Raw genomic sequence first — 7,842 nt, 5'->3', positions numbered from 1 at the left:
TTGAAGTTAACGAGAAGGCTTACCTTCGGGTTACACCTTTGAAGGGTACCCATCGATTCGGTATCAAGGGCAAATTGGCTCCTCGTTACATTGGTACTTTTCGCATTCTTGCCAAACGAGGAGAAGTTGCCTACCAGTTGGAACTTCCTCCGCATCTTTCCAAGGTTCATGATGTTTTCCACGTCTCGCAACTCAGGCGTTGCTTTTCGGATCCTATCCGTGAAGTGGACCACGAAACGCTTGATCTACAAGATAACCTTTCTTACCGAGAATACCCCATGCGTATTCTTGATCAAGCTGAGCGTACCACTCGACGTCGAAACCTCAAGTTTCTTAAAGTTCAATGGTCAAATCATTCTGAAAAGGAGGCAACTTGGGAAAGAGAGGATCGTCTCCGACTTGAATATCCTGCGTTATTCCCGACGACTTCTAAATCTCGGGACGAGATTCTTTTGAGTGGGGGTGAGTTGTCACATCCCTAACCCTTAAGCAAGATAGCATTGTGCTCATGTCTTCTTTGCATTTGCATCTAAGAAGTTTCAACAAAAACAACAAAGTGGCAAAGGAAAAACTCAAAACCCTAGCCACCATTTCAATTAAAGGAAATCTCAAACTAGTTCAAAATCAATGAACCCAAAATGGCCTCAAGAAATGTTCAAACTTTCTGATAAATCATGAAAGTAAATGAGCATTGGAGAAAACTATTTTCTTGACACTTTAAGCTTTTTGGAATAAATGCAAAAGCCACTGGTTTCAAATTTAAAATTTGAAATCAGAAACTATAATTTTCCAAAAATGTTGAAAACCATGGAAATGAGTGGGGATATTATAACAAATATTTCAGGAGGTCTAAAATAGTTTTTACTTTTTGTTTTGGAGCTGAATTAATTAGCAAAACAATAATTAGCAAAACAGAAAAAAATGGAAAAACCTTACCTGTCGCCTAAGCCTGGCCCGGCCCATCTCCCCGCTCGTCCCCTCCCTCGCGCCAGTAGGCAGCAGGAGGTGGCCGCCGCCCCCTCCGGCGCGGCCACGCACCTGTGTGCCTGCCTGGCCGCCGCCTCGCGCTGGCGACGACGGGGATAAGCTCCCCAGAGCCTCCCCTATCCATTCCCCGCCTCGGTTCTCCTCCTCCTCCCGGATCTCCTCCTCCTCCTTGCTGCCGCCATTAGAGCCGAGCTCGAGCTCGAGCTGCCCGTGCCCCTGGCCATAGGTTTCCCTCCCAGAGCACGCCATTAGCTCCGCCTCGTCGCCCTGGTCATCTCTGCAGAAGCCGAAGCTTCCCCGAGCCCTGCAACGCCCGCAACGCCGTCGTCTTCCACCTCCGGCCGCCGGACCTCTCCCGTCGATTCGTCGCCCCCAGGCCTTCCCCGAGCCGTCTAAGCTCTGCTCTGCACTCCCCGTGAGCATGCGGTCGTTTCCCCTAAGTTTCCCCCGTCGATCCCCTCCTCTAGCTCTAGTTTCACCGGAGCCCGACGAGGACCGCCGCTACCGCTCGTCGCTGGTAGCCCTCCGATGATCAGCTCGTCCTTCCGAGGGCACCAGCAGCTCCAGGACGATGCGTAGATGCCGTAGCAGCTAAGAACCGAGCGTAGATCCCCCTAATTCAAAGACCCCGATGGCGCCCGAGCTTCGGCCGCCGCTCCGGCTCGTCGCCGATGCCTCTTCCGGCGACCCTAGCCTCCCCAGATGGTCCTGCCAGATCGGCCACTTCGCGAGCATGCTGTAGCTGCCAACCGCGTGCGTTTTGGTGTTGTGCAGCGTCGGCTAGGTCGCCTCCGGTGAGCCCTCCGCCGCGGGTCTGGTCGCCGGCGACCACCCTCCGGTGGGCGTCGACATGGCCGACCATTAGGGCGTAATCGCCCTCCCCTCAGTCGCTGCCAGAGGGCCCCACGCCTGGTCAAACCCCAATTAGGGGCTGGTCAGCGCGGGATTAGTCCCAGAGAGGCTGACCAGTGGGGCCCCCCTGTCAGGTTTGACCTGAACAGGTCGGCTGACCTGCTGACGTCAGCCTGATGCAATAAATAGAATTTCCAGTATAAAACTAATTCAGGAAATTGCTAAAAATTGTAAAAATCATAGAAATTAATCTGTAACTCCAATGAAAATAATTTATATATGAAAAAGTATCAGAAAATTTTAAGGATTCTGATTATCCTATTTTCAACTATGTTTGAAAAAGTTACAGAACCCTAAATTTTGAAATAAGGAATAATTCAATTCTTTTAATCACTTTATAAATGGAACTTGCAAAAATATTCAAATTTCATTATATATGCAATGATCACACACTGCCCTAATTACAAATCAGTACCATAACATGACATTTCATGCATGTTAACATCAAGTTGATCTGAGCATCAGGTCGAATCAATTAAACCGGTATCCGAGAATACCCCGTTTGAATTGCTATTCGAATGTGATTCAAATCAACTCTAAACCTAATACATGTTGAAAATAATCACTTACCACTTGCATTCTCATGCCATGCTCATGCATCATTTTGAGTGCATATGATTGTTATTGAATGTTGTCATTCTTTTCGGTAGGCTCTGCACCCCCGGATTCCACCGAATATCCGTCTGACGGATATCGTTCCTCCTCTGAGCAACAAGGCAAGCAACCCTTTTGATCATCCCGATAACTCCTATGTTCTTGCTCGTGCACCTATTTATTGCATTAGGATCAAATGCTTCAACTGCTTTTGCCACGATAGTTGGACCCACTTCCTTTGCATGACTTAACCTTGTCACCGTAAATAGCCGAACCTTGCAACCTAGCATACCTGGTAGTTGCTTGAGCTATGATGTGCCTTATCCTGCTATGCATGCTATGCTTAGAGTTGTGTATGGTCTGTCATCTGGGAGATGAACAGAAATGTGGAATGTGTTCGGTGAGCAAAGGTTGTGTGTTGAACTTGATTTGGTAAAGGTGCCGGTGAAAGGCTGTGTAGGAGTACATGGCGGGTTGTTTCATTGGAACCGTCCTTAGTAACTGAGTTCCGTGTATGTAATCCAAGACTAGATACTACCACATGCTGGGCCCTAAAATATGACCCCGCTCGGCCTATTAATCGCGTAGTCCTCGGTCCAGGAGTTGCAAGTAGTTTCTGGTGTTTATAGTAATGCTGGAGGCCGTGCATGGTGCTGACCTGAGAGGTGGACCGTGATGTGGTAGGCAGTGGCACGGTGTACCAAGTGGCACCCGGATGGTGGGCTTGGGAACCCTGCGCACATCGTTTGAGGCCGTGGCGGAAACCTCGGCCGGACTTCCGTACGGGTTTCTCTCAGATAGGCGATAAACCTGGACTAGGTACTAGTGTGGTTAACGGTCGTGACCGACTCCCTCGGTGGGCTTCCGCTTGAAGGTTGCCGAGGTGCATGACGTGCACATGGCGATAAGTGGCGAGAGCATGTGTGACGAAGTACACCCCTGCAGGGTTATGATCTATTCGAATAGCCGCGTCCGCGGATATGGACTACTTGGAGACATATGTTGTTCATAGATAATTTCAATGGCTACTCATAAAATTGTCAAGATAAGCGTGAGTGTCGTGGACGCCATTTCCGTATGGAGACGGAATGATTCCACGATAGTGTATTGTTGTGGTGTTAGTGGACTCGTGTGCGATAAATCAAGTTGTCAAAACTACTTTCAAAGTGCAAGTTGTCTAGCCACGAGTCAAATGCTGGCTTCCCGCATGAAACCCCACAATACCTTTTGATACCTTGCATGAGTAGTTAGTTCTCCTAAAGTCTTGCTGAGTACCTTCGTACTCATGTTTGCTTAATAAATGTTGCAGAGGTTGCTAATGACCCTAATGGAGGGTTCTTCGTAGACATCGACGACGACGAGTAGCTGGTGTCCCAGCTACGATCTGGCCCTACGTCGGCTCTGTAGTATAGTCAGGCCATGTGCCCTCTAGTTGCACTGTCTGTACCCAGACAGTTTATAACTCTTCCGCTGGCTTGTATTGTATGACTGCTATTATGGGTCGTGAGACCCTTAATGTGTAATATTATGTGTGTGGCTCTTCTGAGCTTCTTAAATAAAGCTTGTATGTTTATGGTTATGTTGTGATGCCATCGATGTATCTATACATATCGGTAGGCCCGGGCGTTCGGGTTTACCCAAAAATTCGGGTCGGGTAATTCGGGTTAAAAATAATTCGGGTTCCTAACTTTGAAACCCGAGATTTCTCTAAAAAGATCACTACCCGACATTTCGGGTACCCGGAAATTCGGGTTTCGGGTTCGGGTAATCCAAACTACCCGAGAATGTAAACACCCTTCAATTATTCCAGCAATATCTCAGGCTCTCAGGTGTCGTTGATTCGTCGGGAATCAGGGAAGCGAACGCCGGGAGAAGGAAAGAAGAAGCCGTCGTTCGTCTGGAGCTTGCGCACGTCGGTCGTCGGCTGCTGCTGGGCTTCTGTTTGCTGGCGTGGCAGCTGTGACGGACTAGTGGACGGCGGCCCGACGCGGCAGCGGGGGGACACGGCGCGGGCGGCACTGGTGGACGGCGGTGATGGACTGACGATCCGCGCGGGCGCGGCCGCGGAGGGGCAGAGCGCGGGCGTTGTTTACTGGCCGTGGCGGCCTGGTGGGCGGCGAGCCGGCGACTGCAGGTGGCGGCTGGGAGTGGGAGACTGGGAGTGGAAGGGGTGGAGGCGAGCCTGGCAAGGGGATGGGGATGGGGTCGTGGGGTGCTAGGGTTCAGGAAGTTGGGCTAGGCCTCGGCCGCCCGCACTAGTGGCCTAGTGCTACGTTTCCTCGGGTAATCGGGCAATTCGGGTACCGTACACTGATACCCGAACTAACCAAATTAATTTCGGGTTTTCTAAATTGGTACCCGATCTATAGCTCGGGTTTGTCGGGTTCGGGCTTTTCGGATTCGGGCTCGGGTAGTTCGGGTGCGGGCTTCGGGTTTCGGGTTTTATGCCCGGGCTTACATATCGGTATGCCATGCGTACGTGTGTCTTACTTGGTATGTATGGGGTTTGAATACCTAGTCGTGAACTTTAGTAGCACTCCTTACAAGGAAATGCCCCTTTGTGATCCAACGAGCCTTCGTAGTTCGCTACTGCTCCGGACACATTGGTTGACCGGCATGTGTCCTTCTTAGCTGCTGTGTCTGTCCCCTTTGGGGAAATGTCACGCGATGTAATGGAGTCCTTGTAGCTTGCTACGACTCGTCTACATTCGCCGATGACCGACACCTGCTTTGTTGGGTCATGTATGCATGTCCTTGTGCGGAACTGCCACTTTGGTTTATGACTAGACATGTCGATCCGGGTTCTTTGACATTGGATTGCTAGCGACACCTATCGCATACGTGAGTCAAAAGACGCAAACGGTCCCGGCTAAGGTAAGGCTGCAGTCGTGGAGTTAACCGTGCGTGAGACCACAAAGAGATGCGATGTGTTACAGGCTGGATTCCTATGGCTTAGGATCGGGGTCCCAACATGTTCCACCTGAGGCGGAGTCCAAGATATTTCTAGAAGTGAAATTCAAGCCAGCGTAAAAGATTTGAATAATCATCCAAAGGCTCAAGCCATGAACGGGACAATTCCTAATCATTAATTTCATTCTCTCCCAAGCTTGTGCAACATGTTCATGATCAAGTTGCTTGAAATTCATGATATCATTACGGAGAGAGATGATCTTAGCCGGCGGAAAATACTTGGATATATAAGCATCTTTGCACTTATCCCAAGAATCGATACTATTTTTGGGCAAAGAAGAAAACCAAGTTTTTGCGCAATCTCGCAACGAGAAAGGAAAAAGCTTCAACTTAATCACGTCATTATCCACATATTTCTTCTTTTGCATATCGCAAATCTCAATGAAGGTATTGAGATGGGATGCGGCATCTTCACAAGGAAGGCCAGAGAATTGCTCTTTCATAACAAGATTCAGCAAAGCGGCATTGATTACGTATGACTCCGCACTAGTGGCGGGAGCAATCGGAGTACTAATAAAATCATTATTATTAGTATTCGAGAAGTCACAAAGTTTGGTGTTTTCGTTCATGGTGACTTCAGCAAGCAAGCAAGCACACAAGCAAACAAAGAGCATGCGAGAAAAAGGGCAAACGAAAAGCCAAACGATAAAGGCAAATTGTGAAGTGGGGGAGAGGAAAGCGAGAGGCAACTGGCAAACAAAGTAAATGCAAGAGATGATTTTGCGACACCTACTTGGATGAGTCCTTGAATTGATCTTCCTCCCCAGCAACGGCGCCAGAAATTCTTCTGCTGCGGCAACAAAAGTCCTTCCCTAGCGCTAGGAATTATTCTTGTTACTTCTCTGGTTTGCGCTGGTTTTTCCCTTGAAGAGGAAAGGGTGATGCAGCACAGGAGCAGTAAGTATTTCCCTCAGTTTGAGAACCAAGGTATCGATCCAGAAGGAGGGTCTCGTCAAGTCCAGAGTACCTGCGCAAACACAAACAAGCTTGCACCCAACGCTTCAAAGGGGTTGTCAATCCCTTCAAGATTGTTTGCAAAGTGAGATCTGAAGACGGAAAGTGAAACAAAGTAAAAAGTGTAAGGCTGAAAATATGGTGTGGAGTAGACCCTGGGGGCCAATAGTGTTCACTAGAGGCTTCTCTCATATAGCAAATATCACGGTGGGTGAACAAATTACTGTCGAGCAATTGATAGAACCGCGCAAAGTCATGACGATATCTAAGGCAATGATCATACATATAGACATTGCGCGGTTCTATCAATTGCTCGACAGTAATTCGTTCACCCACCGTCTACTTGCTTTCATGAGAGAAGCCACTAGTGAACACTACGGCCCCCGGGTCTATTCACACCTATCGTTTCCACTTTCGCTTTTACTTTGCTTTGTTACTTTGTTGCTTTCAGTTCTCACTTGGCAAACAATCTATAAGGGATTGACAACCCCTTCATAGCGTTGGGAGCAAGCCCTTTCTGTTTGTGCAGGTACTTGTGATACTCCTTCACTGGATCGATACCTTGGTTCTCAAAACTGAGGGAAATACTTACCACCGCTGTGCTACATCACCCTTTCCACTTCGTGGGAACACCAACGCAAGGCTCCAAGGCCACGGGGGAATCCTTTGCATATTTTCCTAGGAAGTCCCTAAAGGCGTAGCCGTAGCAGAAGGATTCCTGGTGCTGTTGCTGAGGAGAATCAAGACAAGAATAGTCTCCCATCAGCACGCTTGTTTCTGGCGTCGTTGGAAGGTCTTTTGTTGCAGTAGCAGAAGTATTTCTGGGCCGTTGCCGGGGAAGGAGAGATCTATCCAAGTAGGTCTCACAAACTCATCTCTTGCATTTACTTTTTTGCCAGTTGCCTCTCATTTTCCTCTCCCCCACTTCACAATTGCCGTTTTCATTTGCCTTTCTCCTTTGCCTTTTTCTTTTGCCTTTTTGCCGGTTTTCTTGCTTGCTTGTAATCTTGTTTGTTTGTTGAAGTCATCATGGCTCAAAACACCAAACTTTGCGACTTCTCGAGTACCAATAATAATGATTTTATTAGTACTCCGATTGCTCCCGCCACTAGTGCAGAATCGTATGAAATCAACGCAGCTTTGCTGAATCTTGTTATGAAAGAGCAATTCTCTGGCCTTCCTAGTGAAGATGCCGCATCCCATCTCAATACCTTCATTGAGGTTTGCGATATGCAAAAGAAAAGAGATGTGGATAATGACGTGATTAAGTTGAAGCTTTTTCCTTTCTCGTTCGGAGATCGCGCAAAAACTTGGTTTTCTTCTTTGCCTAAATATAGTATCGATTCTTGGGATAAGTGCAAAGATGCTTACATATCCAAGTATTTTCCGCCGGCTAAGATTATCTCCTTACGTAACGATATCATG

This window comes from Hordeum vulgare, chromosome 3H (assembly GCF_904849725.1).
Source record: "Hordeum vulgare subsp. vulgare chromosome 3H, MorexV3_pseudomolecules_assembly, whole genome shotgun sequence".
Lineage (NCBI taxonomy): Eukaryota > Viridiplantae > Streptophyta > Magnoliopsida > Poales > Poaceae > Hordeum > Hordeum vulgare.
This window is presented reverse-complemented; position numbering follows the sequence as displayed.